At 42.5% G+C, this 19,187-nt stretch overlaps 1 protein-coding gene across 1 annotated transcript in view; it reads right to left on the bottom strand.

Moving 5' to 3' along the window:
- brinp2 (bone morphogenetic protein/retinoic acid inducible neural-specific 2) overlaps positions 1-19,187 on the bottom strand; it is a 51,953-nt gene that overhangs the window by 32,248 nt on the left and 518 nt on the right. The window contains exon 2 of the mRNA XM_084707841.1: positions 17,396-18,264. The gene's annotated coding sequence lies outside the window, so the exon portion shown is untranslated. The remainder of the gene's footprint in view (positions 1-17,395; positions 18,265-19,187) is intronic.

The raw sequence follows: 19,187 nt of genomic DNA, 5'->3' as shown, positions 1-19,187 counted from the left end.
GCAAATATGTCAACGGAGTTTGAGAAATCTTCTGTGGCATTCTCAGGTTTAAAAAAACTGATATTATCAACAGTACCCTGAATTCATGATATTATTCCAAAAGTTCATACATTATTCTGAAGACTAAGAGGCAACAAAATATATCTGGAGAACAGAAATGATTTTTAAATAATAATGAACAGGTGCTTCGTGCATTGCCTAACTTAATAATTCAGACCTCCTTTAACAATTTTACCAATCTTCTTCCCATGTGCACGGCAAGATACTGCCTGTCATATTTTTTTCATTCTTTCTTTTGTAACCCGTTCCTCTGGGATGAGTACATGGTTGTGGGAGAGAGGCTGGAGGGAAACAGCTGGAGCAGATGTTTCTCCATTTCCTCTCAACCCATTTCATCCCTCTCCCTTTCTCTCTCTCCCTTCCTTTTTCTCTCCCTTTCTCTCCTCTCTCTCTCTCTCTCTCTCTCTCTCTCTCTCTCTCTCTCTCTCCCCCTCTCTCTCCCTCCTGCTCTCTCTCACCTGCTTGCTTTTTAACTCTCTCATAGGACCATTCCCCAAAGCCAAGGCTTCATCACTGCTTCCAGTTCTGACAATCAATTTGCCGTAAAGACATTGGAGGTGAGATTTTAATGTTTTTCTATGTCTAAGCATGGTCTAAGTACCCACAAAACAGTCTCTTTCTAGCCTTTAGCATAGTGGTGGTGATGGTTTACATCAAATGTGCAACCACCAATTCATAGAAAGTCATTCTGGTGCTGACTTTCCAATCTCGCTCGGAATTTGCCTTTCAAATGAGTCTTCTTCTAAGTTCTAAATGTGACACCTTACTGAGTTATCCATACTAAGGCTTTTTGCTCTTCTCTCCTGAGGCTCTCCCTAGTTATAAAATGCATAAAACATAGTGGAAATGCCAGTGAGACAATGGAGAAAAACTGAATTTAGCCTTGACATTTACTGTTCATCTTGCATAATGCAGGTACCCTCCTATTTACCCTTCTCACCCTGGAGAGGAACCAGGAAGACGACACAGAGTTCCTGTATTCAGTATGGACCTATAAGGGCACATGGGTGGAATGGAAAATCATTTTACAGTCTCACACTTAGAAATAACATTTCCGACAAGTACGGTCTGTCTGGGGGGAATAAGAAGGACGAACAGGGATTAGTGTCCCTCTTCCCAAGTCCAGCACGTGCAGCCGGACATATGGAACATAACGTATATCCACAGAGAGAGAAAACAAGACCAAAAAAAGCGAAAGAATCGAAAGACAGGAAGATAGATAGGCCGTTTATATTGCAAATGTTATTTCTAACGAGGTAAAGAAGCTGGTTTCTCCTCTGACCTCTGGAGTTCCTGACCAGAGAGCTGGTACACCAAATGCCTGTAGTATATTCTCCCGAGTAAAGTGTGCGGGGGCAATTACTGCAGCTGCTGCTCCTTATTGGCTCTGACTTAATAAGGGTGGTGAGTGCGAGAGGCCACCTGGATACTGGCAGCCCAGAGCAGGTGCAGTCCCATCACCATCCAGCCAGCTGGCCTCCTGAACACAGGTATACTCACCCTCACCGTTTTAACTACTCAGCAACAACGGCCAGCTGTCCCACCGTCTTTCTGGATCGCCACACCAGATATTGCACTCAGGAGTAGATTTCTGCTCAAGAAGCACATGCTAAATCTACAGATTATGCTCTTCTTGGCTCGGGTTGTGGATACTGGCAGCAAAAGCAGAACTTTATATCACTTTTCACTCTGGCAATTTGTTTAAGCGAGGGTTGATGAAAGGATGGGAGTAATTATGATTGCACCTCCCACTCAAAGGCAAGCCAAACAGCCATCATATATATCTTGGTTAGACAAGAGTTATGTGTCTATCTATGCTGCATGGCATTGACAGCACAGTGGGTCCAACCTGGACCCATTGGCTGTACTGGATAGCTATGTTTTATCTGAGCCAATTATCCTGCTCATCCAAAAAACAAAGTGGTGGTTGATTTTCTTTACAAAACCGTCCTGTTTTTGCCAACTAAATCAAGTATGTGCAGAGATTTTGAGATGTAAAACTTTTTAGTTTGATGTTGACAAGCAGAACGGCTAAAACAAAAAAAGAACCCTGTGATGATTAAAGATAAAGTCGGTCGATTTTACTGCTCAGCAATGCACTGCATGTCAATATTTCATGAGACGTTTCAGTCAGCGAGGATAATTAAAATCATTTCTCTCTCTCCATTGAGGGTTGACCCTGGTAAGAGTTTTTTGAGGAAAATGTAAAATAAATAAACATATGCATCTAATCCAAAGGAAGAAGGGGACAAATACTTAAATTTAAAAGCATGTTAAAGGCAAGTTAATCAGATGAAACAATTCAGGGGGTGTAAAAAAGCATTCATGTAGAAATAATCCGATTCCCTGGCACACCCCACTGTTCAGAGAACACTTAAAAGAGGGGCGGACGCACACATTTCTAACAGCAGGTGTTCACCTCTAAGAATGGATGAATAAAGCAAAGAGTCAGCATTCCAACATGGTCAACGGCCTGCTGGGATAACTGGAATAGCCAGCCAGTCAAGCTGCGATTCGGAATACTGTGGTGCTACAATGCAGCCAAACTTAGACAAATAACCATATGGAAAATGAAGACCCATCAACACTTTCATGCACGTCTTTATCACTCGATAATTAGGAAAGTACAACCTGTCTAAGGGAGTGTGCGAGACTCATTGCATTTTCCAGCTGTTTAAAAACATCCCTGAAGTAGCGAACCATCCAAGACTGGCTATAGCTTCACCTGTCCATCTGTCAGGGCCTCACAAAAGCCACAATCACCCAGCTTAATTGGCCATACGTCACAGTGAAAACACAGAGGGCCCGGTAATTACTCAAGCTGCTTTGCCGGAGTTGCCCAGGTCCATAAAACACTAATCTACATATTGCAACAGCTTCCTTATTAGTTGGTTGCAAGCCTAATCCTCGGGTTGGTCTGCACAGACAAGGGAGCTGGTGGATAGCCAATAGCAGAATGGACTCATACGGGTAATGGAGAGTACTGCAGTGCAGAGCCTTTGGGTTGCATTGCCTCAACAGCAAATCTTGTATGGTACTTCGTACAGCATTGGATCCTAGCATACCTGGAAGGAATGAGTCAGTTATCCATGAAATGTAATCCAAACCAAAATTCCGCAGTTTATTTCCGCTGTGAGTTTTCTGAATCCATAAAAAAAAAAACTGTTCTTATATCCCTTGAACAGCTCTCATCATGGAGACTGATAAAGGTATCTGAGTTGGACTGGAGATTGCATGGTGCACTGAAAGGAAACTTAACATATGTATAATATCTGTGTGGTTTGCATGAAAGCTAAAAAACGAAAGTCCAGTGAAAGACCGACGATTGCTTCATCCATAAATACGAGGCCTTTGTTTTCACAACACTGGCGTGAGCCAAACTGTAGGAATCCTCATCATGACAAACAATGTGAAACATCAGTGGGTGGAGGAAGGCTCCCATGTTAGGCCATGTGAAGCCTACCATCAGAAGCCTGCCTTCAGGGCCAGTCACCTCATCCGGTCTCATCACCATGAGGAACTTAACAGTCTGCACAGCTTGTCATACACATGTGCTGTGTATTGTCATGGTAATTGCTTCTGGGGGTGGTGGGCAATCATGGCCAATTGCAAGGCCACATCATCCAGCCTGGGGTTGACACGGCTTTGATGGAGGTGTCACTTGCGGTTACGCTGAACTCTCCACAGTAATATCATCAGCTGTTGCTTGATGCATAGGGCAATAGGGGTGTGGAGAAATCTTGCACTTGAATCGTTTTCCAAGAGGAGCCAATAGGGAGCTCTCTTTGCGTATTTGTTTATATTAGCATTAAATAGTTTTGATTTCAAATCCATTTAGCTTGCAGCTATTTGAATTTGAAATATTTGCACTTTGAAAAGCAACGATGAACTACACCTTTCACTCCAGAAGATGTCTCCCAAAGTGGATGAACTGGATAGGATTCAGCTACAGTGCATTTGTGAGGTGATACAGTTGCAGAAGGAACCCTTCAGACTGTAAAAACAGACCGTTTTTTATTCTGCTTACATCCTTGTACTGAAGCTCAGCATCAGTCCAATAACACAAGTCTTTTATGTTATTCACCGTGGTTATTTATTTGAAATAGATATTCAGTGCTCTTTATTTAACTATAGCAAACTTTCTCCTCTATAGTTTGCGACCATTTAGATGATTGAGGTTTGAAATAGAAATCAATATTATCATGTGGGCCATCAAGCTTTGTAGCCACACAATTCAAAAGCAAAACCTTTTTCCCAGTATGTAGGTGTACAGTGGGTGTGTGCGTGTGTGTTTATACGTAGGCGCATGTACGTAGGTGTGTCCGATTGTGTGTTTTGACACTGTTAATTGTTTCTGAACAACAACCATCAGCACAATGGTGCAGCCTTGCAGATTCAGGTCAGAACAATCAATAGATTGATGGTTGCCACTAGTCTCCATTTAGCACCCATTACAGTTACTCTAACAAAGAAACTCTATTGAAAACATGGAATGTACAATGATTCACTCGTAAGAATTTTTTTTAACTGAATTCTCAGTACAATAGTACTGTCTGACCAGGGGGTCTTGTGGTTTGCACAAAGCATTTTACTTTACTGACATGACTGTTAGATTACATGTATAGTATGCATTCAATTTCAAGGTCATGTTCTCAATGAAAGGCACAGGGTTTAGGGTCAGACATTTTTCATTGCCCACACTCCCCATTTGATATCAGTTTGATGTTAGTTTGGTAAGGTTCTAAGGTCTAATACAACTACAGACTACCCACATATGTATTGATCCATTTATTCCTTGCATTCCAATTTACATATTCAATTCCTCTTTGGCCAACTCTGATGACTAGATGCTCAAAAGTAAGCATATCATTCTCACAGAATATGGAATGAAGGGGTTTTTTATTGAATCATAGAATTTCTCTGTTCAGTCGTTGGAGGGAATAGAGTGTGCTGTTATTCTAGTGTGCTGAGTACACTTCTGGATCTGTCCTGACACTCATTAGCTATGCTGCCGCCGTACAGTTAATCATTTTCTTTGAGTGATGTGGTGTAAAGAGTTTGCGTGTTTATTCAATCTTTAATAACACGCCTGCAGGCGTCCTAGACGTGGCTTTCAGATAAATTCCTTTCATCGATGGGGTGGGAGTAACTTAAACAGGGTCAATTATCAATTATGGATTCAAACACAAAAACATACTGTACATGTATAAATAAATCTACATACCTTAGATGTTTGTGTTGAATTTGGTTAGGTTGCGTAACTGCGAGTGAGACGCCAACAATATGTAAAAGCAATCACGGTAATAATATAAAGCAATCACAATGAAAAAACATCAGTTTTCCTGACAGAAAAATGCATACACCCAACACACACATACACAAAGCTCTTATGGGTCCTATATGTGTAATGTAATGGTTGGAGAGATCAATACCGGAGGAACTCTCCCCACAGTTCCTGTGGGGGCTGGGTGTCTGGTGATCCAAGCTCAAAGCCCCCTTCCTGGAAACACTACCATGCCAACTCTACTACTGGGCTTGTCTCTGTACAACCAGTCACGTCCTTGAGGACTTCTGAAAACAGACAAACACCTGCACATCTCATTTACTATCAGAATCAACCTTTCTGCCACTGACTGCTGACCTGACCTTACATATCCTTGTCTTCTACTAGTTCTGTGGTCTCCCTGCATCAACTCTGTTGAGCAGATAATTGCATTGGTCTAATTTCTGGTTTCTGCGTTTAGGATGACATTTGTCATGGCCCTGTGGCTGCAGAAGAGCTGTGCCCTGCATGCCAGGGAAGGTTTTTAACATTCCCAAATTCCAAAAAGTCTCTAAAACTTGTATCAAAGGATAACTTAATTTTTGATGCCTCGGACAGGGAAGAAAGCAGTATCCACAGGCTGTTTCTGTCCTTCTTTCAGCTCTGTGAGTTCGTTTCAGTCCTCCACACACTCTCTTTGCCTTCACGGTGAAGGAAAGTGGCGCTGCCCTGCCATGTGCACTTAATATGCCCCAGCGCCTAATGAAATGCATTGAAATAGTCTGCAACTAAGGCACACATCAGCACGCTAAGGTAGCGACCTAGTTCACTTAGCGTTCTTAACCTCTTTACCTTCGCCTCCTCAGAGAAAATGTTTTAAACTTTAGGTGATGGAAAATAGAAAAATAGAGGCAATGATTGAGGCAAACAGACCGGTTCTGATGGGACAGCCTTTTGAAATCGGTAAATAACCAAAATATTTGACTACAAATGTATTTGTCGAATGTGGTTCGCATATCAATACAGGACACTTATTTCTCCACAGGCCATGGTCATTATTCAGTAAAAAACCTGGAAAGTGTTAAAAACTGAAGATTGTCAGGGCTACGGTGCTCCTGTATTTGCAGTTTGACGTGGCCTCCAGTTACGGGTATTTGCAATATAGCAGGGTCATCAGGGAATGTTTCCATGGTGGAATGCTGACACAGCTTAAGCTGGAAATAGTTCCTGCCTTGCAATTTAGAGGAGAACTATTACTTCACAATAATACCTCACGCAATGTTTCTTCACATACGGCCTGATGCTATCAGTTACATTAACTTCAAAATGTTATTTTTGGTTGGAATACCAGTTGAATTGTTTGTGGTAGTTACAACCAGTTCGTTATTGCTCAGTTTTAATATGATGTGTAGTTGGCAGTATCTTAAACAAACCTATAATCTGATTTGGTATTCTGTAACACAATGCTGACATAGAAGTAGCACATAGCATTGCAAAAATATAAAATATCCAATCATGAAAAACATTTGTTCTGTCAACTATTTTCAAAAACAGCCCTCAACAGATCTTCTTTGAGTTGGCCTGTTGTTGTCATCCCACAGCATCAGAGCACAGACATCACACGTCCCCGAGGCCCAGCAGGTCCAGACATGTGCGAGTGGAGAGGGTTCCATACATCTACTAGCGGTTGTTATTGCACATTGTTATTCGCGTTGACCAAAAACAAACCAGACTGTGGATCTGGCGCATGTTTAAATGCATTGAGTTCACACTTGGTGGACGTCCTCTAAGACACAAACGTTTCATCATCCCTGCCCTCGTGCTCTGCTTATACTGTCTGTCAGGAGGCAACAAACAGCTTCTCTTAAATTACGCATGCTGCTAGGGTCCACTCCCAGATCCAAGCCAAGGACGGCAGCTGCTAACTGGTAGAAAAAGAAAAAAAAACTAAAACACAACCTCTTCCTCATGGCTATTCACAACCATCATCCAATCAACCAACCAACCCTCAGCAAGGAACCAACACATATGCAAACACATAAAAACCAACACACACTCTCTCACACACACACACGCACTCACACACACACACACATCTGATTTATTCATGGGGCATGATTAAAGCTGCAAGGAGAATGCAAACAACTACATCCCAAGCTAAATTGCAGCAGGAGATCCTATGTTAAGGTACTGAATTTATACCCCTTTAATGGGGATTGAAACGAGGGGCCTTTAATTATGTAAGGTGAAGGAGCCTCTTCAGCAGTCGTCGACGATAGATTGACTGGGCGTGGAGGGAGCGAGGGGCGGGAGAGCAAAAGTAAGGTGGGAGGGAGGAGAACAAGACAAGAGGTAGAGTAAGCAGCGGGGAATGGGGGAGGGTTATGGGAGCCCTAGCTGCTGACAGTACAGTACCCTGGGGCCAGTGAGAAGCCCATCACTCGATGCAAGAACATTGCATTCATCCAATATCCCACACCAAGCACAGTATGTGGCCCTCCACCCCTCCACAGGACCTTAGAAGTGGACAGTGAACATGTATCTGCCTGCGGGGGGGTTGAACTACACTGGATTAAAGAAGGATGAGAAAAAAGGGACATTTCTGAGATTCTGTTTAGTATGTGAAATTTGCCTCTGGGCTTATTACTGCATGCTAAAACTGGTCTCAAACCTAAACGTCCAGAAATATTATCCTGCTGCTATTACATTTGTTATGTGTTTGTTATGAGGCTTGTGTGAGAATAATGCTAAAGTTCAAAATGCAATAATCCGAATGAAGCACCCCACGCCAGAACCGTGAACATAAAGGAATGTTAGTAAATGTTAGATTATTTTACAGTAACATCTTTCAAACTGTTTTTACAGAGGCCATTGAAGTGCATGATGGATAGGGGCATTCTCTTCAGGAGCCATTCACTTGCACTCATATCAGACACGATCAATCAAGCACAGCTAACGTATTTGCAATGATTTAAAATGAAGATTGACTCAACTCTGGAGTGTAGTGTTCAAGATGGATCAGCTTTTAGTCACAGTTTTTAGAGTGAGCTCGCCACTCCACTCCTTTCAGATCAATAACAGTTATGGAGAAAACATCAGCTGAACACAAATCTCTGCTCTCGGCCGATGACTGTAAACAGCAGCTTCTTGTTCATAGGTCCAGATGGAGCTGCCCCAATGAGTGGTGATCAGTGGTATGGGATGTACTGGGAGTTTTATTAGCATAACTATTATTGACATTCAAACTCCAAACAATTGGGTTGAGTGTTCGTGTAGTCATGCTGCTGGTTGTTTTATAATGTTCCTCCCATGACTGAATCATCAGGAAAACAAAGGACACTTGAGGAAAAAGTGAGGCGAATTTCATTTGAAAACACTTGATAATAGCTTGTGGGTAACAGGATAACCGGTTTGCTGGTCTCACCTCTTTTTATCTCTCTCTATTCAGCCCTATCTTTAATGAAATATTTCAGTCACACAACTAAGCTGAGACACACAGCAGCTATCATAATTCATATTGCATCACCCATTCATTATCATACTTAACTTTGATCCCATAACCTCTTTTCTTCCCGACTGCACAAAGCTTGACTTTATACTAAGTCTCTCTGACGTGAACAAGAGCAAAAGAGGGGTGGAGGTTGGTATTATCATATACGATAATATGGGAAACAAAAAGCCATTATGTCTGAAGCTTATCTATTAGGAAGGAACAATCTGAATGACCTTTTCTGTCTTGACTAATTTCACACAACGGTTTGACCTTTTAGCAATGGAAACGCAGTCGTTGTTTAAAAACCTCGCCACCACAACAAGACTGGCTCATCGCAAATGCTGATATGTGGAGCTGGAGGCGTATAAAAAAAAATCACAATGCCGCTGTTCTTTCAAATTCCTCTCGAATAACAGATAATTCATTAAAAAGATTCTCCAATTGTTTGCAGTTCTTTTGAAAATTCAGTTGAAGAACTTCTGTTGTTTGCTTAACAGAGAGTATTCTACTGAGGCATCGCCATTTAATAGTTTTACTCAATAGTGTTTGCTGACTGACAATTGATAACAAATCATTATATTCTTCTTAAGCCTTTGGGGCAGAAGTTTTAAGTAACAGCACATTTCAAAACTTTTCAATATGAATCCCCTGTAACCTTTTGAGAATCATTGTATAACAAAATCTGATAGTTGTTAATAAATTCAGTTACAGCATTATACCTGTATTGTGCGTCCTTCACTTTGGACTCTAATCTTATAGCCCTGCCCATGAGCAAGCAAGCTAGCTCACGACTTGGGGCTCTCACCTCGAAGAAATGCAAGGGGAGAAATCAACTGAAAAACAGGGCTGGGTTTAACTCTAAACAGAGTCATGCAAATTATTTTTACATGTTAAGGAAGACAGTTGGCAAAGCCATTTAATAGTGTTCCCAATCTGCTTAATCCTAGTGAGACTGATCTATGCCTCTAGGTATTGCAGGAGAGAAAACATGAGCCATTTAGTGAACCAGTGTAAAGGGGGAAAGTAAGGACCTCAGAACAAGCATCACATTATTCTGAACCCCCTGAGATGAAGGGAAGAAAAAGCAGCATGACTGCAAGGAGGAGGATGGAGGATGAGTCCATTTGTGCATAGACTCGTTTTTTCTCCTCCCTTTTCTTTTCCTGGCTGGTTGTCTGTATGAAATATGTGCAAAGAAAGAGACACCTATATTTAGATATCAAATCGCTCCGTCACTTCTCCACTCTTTCTTTCAGAGGTCTATCTGTCTCACCTTGATAGCTTACGCCAGTATTAAACAATGTATACATGCCACTTTGGACTTTGAGTGATGGCCACATAAAGTCTTGAATGTCCATGTTTTTTTCCTACAAACCAGACCTGCTATTATACTAAACAAAACTCAGTTTGGCCATGAGGTGACAATGACACAGTCTGTGGATCCAGTAATTAAAGAGGTTCTGTGACATTCTGTGCAGGACATACAGTGAAATACACTGTCCTCAAATTGATCGTATCTGCATTCTGTTGCCTAATCATTACAAGCAGGTTCTTAAGATTCTACGGAGGGTCCCAGAAGGTTACTGAAGCATTTATGTAATAGCGAGGTGCCAGTCAGTGAACTCCCTGCCAAACACTAGCGCAAGTATGGAAGCAGAGCTGATTTGCCATATGAAGGACATCTAATGGGTCAAGGATTTCCCTACCTTCTCCCCCCCCCCCGTAATCTGGAGAGCATCTCCAACATTACTCCAGATTAGTCTGCCTCAGCTTTATTTCAAGAGGGAAGAAACCGATAAGCAAGTGACAGAGATGGCAATCTTTTTAATCCGAATGTGAGGCCCGGTCAGAGGCAGTGATGGCTCTGAGGGGAAGATAATGAAAGTCTGGGCCAAAAGAGTCAGTATGAGAGACAAAGAGGGATAAAGAGGATATCTACTGCTGGGTCTTCTGAACAGCTAAATATATAATTCATGAAGACCTAAATCGTATCTTCAAAAATCTCCCATCGCAGAGATATAAAACACTGCACATTGTACATCCGTGTGACCTAAAAATGGAAGGCCAAAGTGTTACTTTGGGACCTTGAGAATGACCTCCTGGCCCAGTCGTAGAGGTAGTGTGATCCAGACTAGTTACGCTATCACTATGCTATATGCAAAGATGTGTAGCAACTCTGAGAAATTCACACCCACCTACAATATACATCACTACACTGTAGCGATGGCACCCTCTCACCCATGATATATGAGCCCCTGCCTTTATGTCATAACTGTGTAAATCATTGTGCATCTTTTAATTAAGAATGCATGGCTCATGTCACAATGATGAAGAGAGATGCAAATAACTATAAACATGGATACATACAGAGGGGTTTTCAACCGCGACCAATATACTGAGGGTTCCGAAGAACAGCCAAAGAGCCTGTTGCCTACAGTAAGTATACGGATTGCCAAGATGGCCACAGATGAAAGTATAGCTTGACAGTGTAATTATCCATCTAAGCACACAGTACTGGTTGGCATTCCACTGTAGTCAGGCCCTTTCACAAGCATGCCATGCCTGTGAACAGGCAGCAAATATGAATATTTTGAAACAGTAGGACATTTTTCATCCAGTATGGAACACCGCAATTAAATAAGTTATTATTTTTATGAGGAATGTTCTCTCTGCCGTCTGTGGAAAGTGTGTCATCATCAGTGCAGCTGAAGTGCCTCGTGCAGCTCCAGATCTTCATTAATTTTTTCCCCTGGTGTTCAATTTTTTCGAAGAACATTAAAATCCTTATCTATTCACCTGGTCTGTACATTTATCTAACACTCTCATGGTGCCCACCCATCAGGGAGATGCTAAAAGCCTTCCACACTGCGTCCTTATCTCACTAACCGCTCCAGATTAAAAGGATAGAGCTGGCTTACTGATCAGTCTGGAGATGTCTCAGCCAGATCCACCAGTTGAAATCACCTTCCTGTGAGGAAGTTATTCCAGACACATTCATGTGTCAGCCGTTTGACGGCCAAAGAACTCAGTGAGGGTGTGACACCTTGCCTGCATTCTGTGTGAAAAATTGCTTCAGAAGAGCAAATGCCCAAGTTATTTACCGTTACATCAAAATACAGACTTTAGCAACACTATGCATTAAGTTTACATTGACTATCATTTAACCACAAGTATATAGTAGCAAATGTAGTTACATAGGAACCGCCATGTTGTAAAACTGAATTATGTTTTAATTGTTTAATGAGTGAAACTTGGTTTGGGGCAAGTAAGACTTTCTAGGGGAAAGTGGATGAATGGATATTGATGCTATTTTTGGAACAAATCTTTCAACACCCCTTGCACAACATCCACTTGCCCCTTACACTTACATTACTGTTTTTTCAACCCATGAATGAGTGAGAGTGTTTGCTGGTCTTGGTGAGTGAGACAGTTGTAAAGATCCTTTGACAGACCTTTAGACAGGCACGTTAATTGTCATCACTCACAACACTTCAGCATGAAGCTCTGCACTTCCTGATTGGCATTGCAGGGGGGTTGTGAGAAAAGATGGACGTCACGCCTAACTACCACCTCTCCACACGGTGTTCAGAGAGACACATGAGGTACAGAAACAGACCTTACAGAGATGTACTGGTTACCAGTTGATCAATAGATAATCCAAGTCTCTATAGCATGTGGAAAGGTCATCCGACCCCAGTGAAATGCCAATGGGGGGTGCTGGGGTAGGATAACAGCAGTCATCCATCTTGGAGCCTGGGGACCAGGGGATGAGAGGAGTGGAACAGCACTGGGCTGATATGAGGGGGGATGAGGTTGTGTTCTCATTGTTAATTCTCTCAGGTACAGAACAGCTGAGTTCCCTGAACTCAGGCTGCCACTCTGTCACACAGCCCATGGTTACAGAAGACAGCAGCTTCCATCCCGGTGTCCTATTACATTGTTGGAAATTGAATTACTCTTATTGTAAGAACCAATCGGAATAGGGTCATTCTTGTCCACCCATCGTGCTGCGAAGATTGAGCTTCCATCTTACATTTCCACGTATCAGTGCCTGGAAATTGAAATAAGTAGAGGCCCGAGCTTGGGACAAATCTGTGTCTTTGTCTTGAAATCAATATCCGGACGATCGTTCTTTTTTAGCTCCATGGTTTTAACAAGGGCAAGGAGGGCAAAGGGGTAATCTGTGGGCCTCTGGACCCTGCCGCCAAGTGTAATGGCTTCCAGCTTGCGGTCTCTGATGACCGCAGCACCTCTCAGCGGCCAATTAAAATGCAGTTGAAGAAGCCTGCTGTTGTGGCTGATTGGTGAGGTATCCACCTGTGCCCAGCCAGCTGCAGAGCTGGGTGAATCAAGCCCATCTTGCGGTCACCACTCTTTTGATCCCTGGCTCTCTCAGACAATAAATCATTCTGAGCAGGGAAACCTATTGACCGGGGCAATTTGAAGATTCAACTTTTGTGATGATTGATGTTTTGGTAATGCTGACTGTTAATGTGTAAGTTTGACACAAAATAAACTTCCCTCGATGAGCAAGTTTATTGTCTTTCCTTATTCCGAATACTTGTGTCACGCATTTGCCTTGTGCAGCACACAGTGCATATATTTACAAATGTTTTTTAATTAAATAAGTCATCCTTCACCACACCTATCCTTCAACGTTGTAAACATTTTTCTTTAATTGCACACAGTCTGTGTTCTAACAAAATGCTTCACAAACCCTTTAATAGGGTCAAGGTTTTTTTCTGTTAGGAGCCAGAGACCAAGTCAGTTGGTTACGGTCTGATGAAGCTTGTCTAATGAACACACCAGCATATGATTATCTACTGCACGTGAAACCCACAGTTGAACCTTACTGTATTTGTGAGTGCCTCAGGGTTAACACATGATTAAGGAACCCTTACTTTAGCTTCAGAAAATTGGCATGGAGTTGATACTACTTCCAGTCTATGTTTCTAACTCTTGTACTTGATAGAATAATATGTCTGCATATTGTCTGCGGCTTTCTCCATGCAATCACATCAGCTGTGACGATATTTCAGCAACATAATTCGGTTATTGTTGTGGTCTAATTTTACGTATCTAAGTTTGTATACTGTAGTGTACGGTTTCTCAGAACTCTGTTGAAATGGGCGTACTGATGCATTACAGCTCAGCATCTCTTGAGACTCATTGTTTGTGCATTTGCCTGCCTTTAAAACAGTTGGCTTTACAGTAAATGTTTCTGTAAATCATTTTGTTTTATAGTCCTGTCTTGGTCAGTTTAATAAAATGAAGGATTCAGTGGAATGTTTCGCATCGTAATCAAATATAGATTTTGACAAGTTATATAATGATAATTATACACACGTAATTTTTTCCTTACTTGAGAGCTGCATTTAGAAAACAGACAAAATCCACACAGCAGCATAACTACATTCATATCAGTGCAAATATGCACATACTGTGGCCTATCATCCTCCCAAAGGCATCTGTTATGAACTCAGACTGACATGCATGCTTCTATACATCACATGCTTGAGTAAGTTCAAAGGGTTTCAAGCTGACAGAGGAGGAATGCAACGGGGGGTTACTGGGCTACATTTTGGCAATTCTACCCATTAATTTAACATCTCATTAAGCATGCAAACCAACCAATGAAAAAAACATTTTGTTGGGGGGAAAAAAGGAAAGAAAAAGGAAGCAAGAAAAATGTCTCATAAATTAATACATTAACAAAGAAACTACCTTTAGCTTTGCCATGTGTGTATGTGCATGTGTGGGTGTGTGTTGCAGTCAATGGCAGCAGTCCAATGTATGGACACTGTCCAGATTTTTCGGGTGTCTATACAATTATCATAATTGTGTTTGTCTAAATCCACCATGCTCTACGATGGAAAGGCAATCAATGACCTGCACTTCTCCAACCACTCTTGGCGTGTCTGAAAGGTGGGGGGACTATTATCAAGTCTGCACAGATGTTTCTGGCAAATGGCTGTGCTGATGTGGCTGGCTGATAAGGATACGGCAAATCAGGTTCCACCCTGTTTCTCCTTTTGAACTGGCTTCCTTTTGGGAATATGAGTCAGAGGAGCTCAGTCTGTTCCCCGTATGTTTGTTGAGGGCAGATTAAAGTGCAGCTGTGCTGCCAAACATGCAGGGGGTCTCAACTGGATCGATATTTCATCATACTTTGAGGAGCACCAAAAATTTAAATCCACCTCCACCAACAAAACAAACAGCAGGCATGCTGTTCTCCATTTGCACCAAAAAGGTCTGAATGCTGGCACAAGCACTTTAGCAATAAACTGGGTCAACAAAGTACAAATGGAACATTTCAACAATGTAACCTGTATGGCTTAGGGGGGATTAAATCTCCCTTGACAGTAACACTGAAAATCAATGAATGGTTTGGATGTCAAGTCCAATGAATCTTGGCGATGCTGCTCGATAAGGAGATCAATGCCTTTAAACTTAAATCTTTGCACATCCTGCCCTGCGAGTCATTTCTTATCATTTCACTCCCCAAAAAAGAGTTTACCCACTCCAATGAATCAAACGTGGGCAGGACATTTATAAATAAAATACCGCTTTCTTTCAGGGGCTTAGTGCTAGAGGCTGCTATGATAAACGTTACTTTGTTCCCTACTCCCTCTGTAGGTGAGAAAAAGCACTTAGATCCTGCTTCCTACTGGTTGAGGAGAGATGTGAGGTGAGCTGAACAACCCTATTAATACTTTGTCTGCAGTAGCAAACGGCAGTAAATGCATATTTCGTAATCAGCTGCGCACATGTAACATGCAAATTAAGTGAGCTGATTTTAGCTCTCATTTATTTGCAAAAGCAATTACATTTTATAATGTGTGACCAGTAGATACAGAGGCAGCAAAAAAAAAGTATAACATGGACAATTTTCTATTGTGGTTGAATCATTATAAGAAAAAAGGAAGTTTTTCTCATTTGTATCATTGCTTTTTAGACATAAGTCAACCATTAAATAACAGAAAGCATACAGTATATATCGTAAGTTTTGCACTTGCTTACACACATAGACAAACGGATATTGACACACACATGCAGACGCACGCACTTTCAAACACACAATCTTTGCACATCCTGCTCTGAGTCATTTCACATTTCGAGTCATTTTCGAGTTCACTCCCTCCAACATACACACACACACACACACATACAGTGCACACACAGATAAAGAGAGAGCAATCAAAGCATAAATACAAAACTTGGACTTAAAAACACACTGGAACAGCTTACGAAAACATTTCTTAATGGATTAAACAGAGAAAGAAAGCTGCTTTATATTGTGTGGTAAAACCACATGGTACATACCCCCCCTACTCAGATTGAAATGTCAGGTCCAGCTCTGCTTTGGCCACAAACACACTTTGAGAGGAAAAGAGGATTAATGTACATATGTGAAACAATAGGTTGTTTGGCCATTCCCGCCAGCTAGCGTTCTCCATACTTGAAACACAAACCCTCTCCAGTACTGAAAAGAAAAGCCAGCCCCCACCCTGCCCCTCCCCTCAAACTCTCTCAACCCCCCACCCTCCCAACATCCACCCTCCCAACCGCCCACCCTTCTAACCCCCACCCCTCCAACCAACCTCCATACAAACACCCCCACCCCCATCCTCCCCAACCACCCACCCCATTCCACACCCTGCCCGCTTACCCCACCCTCCTCCTCCCCCCTCCACCCTCCTCCTCACCCCCACCTCCCCCCCCCAACCCCCCAGCTCTTCCATGCCCAGCTAGGCATGTGTCCAAGTACACCACAGCAAGAGATGAAGACTGTGAACAACAAACGGACCAGGGGGGTTTGTTGGTTCTATTTCATCTCGCTAACTCTGTTTCCTGGGGTGCTACATTTTAATGACCGGCAGGGAAAAAAAATCCAAAAAGTGGCCAAGTACACAGAAAGACTAGCAAGTTTTTCATACATCACCCATATGAGGCTATTATATCTGGCCTTTAGATTTTCACAAACCTTGTTGGGGGTAATAACTGTGCGGTTTTATCAACCGCAAGTCACAGATGTTTCAGACGTTTAAAAGTGATAATTATGCATTCACATATGCATGCCTTCCATAACCATGGTGCAAGCTATTCAATAGTTCATAGTGGAAATTCTGCTCACATAAATTGCTTTCCTATCCAAGCCAGATACCTTCAAATACCTCAAAATTGATGGATTGATTGCAATTCTCACATTGAATGCTCTAATTTCTTTATTTTTTTGACATTACACCCTCAGCGTATTCAATGTTACCCTGCAAAAGAGTCTCATGCTGTCAGACACACCACAGTGAATTAATTGTGCTATTCTATAACGTAATGTCAGAACGATTCCTTCTCTACTAGTGAGGAACTCTCCTTGGCCTAATCATGATCACATATGACAATGATGTGAAGTCTGAGTTGAAGAAAAGGCAAAGGAACCCTCTGTGATCACACCGTCCTCACTTCACAGAGAGACTGCACAAAACGACGCAAACACAAGAGCTTTGCTCAGTGTCCTGAAGGCTCCAACAGACAACACAAAGAATAGTTTGAGTTTGTACATGTGTAAAGGGGCAGCTCACCCAGACTGTGAAGGGTGGTCCCGTCGTGTCTCTCCGGTTTGTTTGTTGTCGTTGTATCCTACCAGCGAGTGAAGGTGTCGGAACTCTCGCAGTCCTCGGTGGGAAACTGGTGGAAAGGAGCCAGCAGTCGGCTCCGACCGCCTCCTCGTCTCCTTCTCTTTCACTTGGTGCTTGCCCGGGGCAAGTTAGAGCCGCTGAAGAGATAATCCTGACATCCAGTCCCCCTCTCTCCCTCTCTATCACACACACGGTCCCTTGGGTGAAGCCTGAGCACGCAGGCTGGGGTCCGACGGTTCTGCCTGTTTTGCTCTGGCTCTTGGTTTATCCTGCCTCAGATTAGGCAGGAGATGTGAAAAGATAACTAAAAAGAGGAGGAAGTTCCTCAACAACTGAACTTGCGTGTTTAGGATCAGATCTAGTGTTAGTAGAGGTAAAAGTCCAGTAAATGCCAGGTGTATCCCATGTCTTCAGGTTCTAAAAATAAAGGCTGGAACACACAAAAGAGGAGGAATAAATCCACGCCGGAAATGTTCAAACTGTTTTCATCCTCTCAGGCAACATTCCTTTCAATAAAGAGACTGCACCTGCTACCAAAGCCCAGATATCCAATTTGAACCTTTTTTCCCTCTTTCCCCCTGTGTGCAACTGAGCTAAGCCTCAGCTGCCTCTGCTATAGTCATCACTCACTGTCAAGCTTCACACATCCAGCCCAGGAGTGTGGAGTGCTGTTGCGAGTCTTTCAGGAAAGCATCTCTTTCTCCTCAACAAGCTCTGTCGGACTGGCTCCTGTGGCCACACCTCCTGTGCACTGATTGGCCCGAGCTCAGAGCAAATAACAAGGAGGGGAGGGCTGGAGGGCGCTGGTAAGGCTATATGGAGGAGGAGGGGAGAGGAGAGGACGATGAGAAGAGTTAGAGAGAGGTAGAGAAAAAGAGACAGACAGACAGAAAATGAGTGCAAGAGAGAGAGAGAGAGAGAGAGAGAGAGAGAGAGAGAGAGAGAGAGAGAGAGAGAGAGAGAGAGAGAGGCAGGCATAGAGAGAGAAAAAGAGAAAATGAGGAGAAGGGGGGAAGGGGAATAGGGAGGAGCAGGATAGACCATGATCTGTAAAAGCCTAAAGGGACAGGCTGGCTAAAGAAAGTGAAAATGCTTCTCTCCCAGTGCTTTAGCTAAATGTGTCTGTTATAAATTTGTTGTGCCTGCCGGCAAACTGAATTCATACTGACAAAGGGTCTCCAGTTTCTGAAGGGAGATATATCCCCCCTTTTTAAGCAATACATCCCCAAAATCCCATCAGCCAAGTCACTATGCTAAATTGTTGAAGGGTGGATGGAGGTAGCAAATGTGTACCTTCAATTTCTCAGCTTTCTGGCAATGAGTATACAAATATCTGCAATCAAAAATGGTGAGGTGGACTTATCTGAGTTAAATTGATATAAATGCGCATCAAAGTTCTCTAATTATTCAATATTTTGTGTTTCAAAAAGTGATACTGAGAAACTTATATATGTTGTAAGACAGGTGACTTAAAGCCTATACTCTCAGTCCTGTTCACTCAGAACAGGTAGTGAGAGCTACAATAGATCTGTTGAAAGGAAGACTCATTTCTCACCCTTGTCTTCCTGAACAAATGGGGGATTAAAGTGGAGATCTGTGAAGCAACATTAAAGGGCCTATGAGAGGAAGCCTGAAGATGATGACAGCGTGTTGAATACCGTGGATAGATGTCTTGGTTTGTGTCAGAGCCCAGCGCGAGCACGCCTACGTGTGATCCGTATTTTTAGAATTTAAA

This window comes from Hypomesus nipponensis, chromosome 10, assembly GCF_054491055.1.
Source record: "Hypomesus nipponensis isolate SF chromosome 10, ASM5449105v1, whole genome shotgun sequence".
In the NCBI taxonomy this organism is placed as follows: Eukaryota; Metazoa; Chordata; class Actinopteri; order Osmeriformes; family Osmeridae; genus Hypomesus; species Hypomesus nipponensis.
The sequence above is the reverse complement of the archived record's forward strand: the minus strand, read 5'-3'. Positions and strand labels throughout refer to the sequence as shown.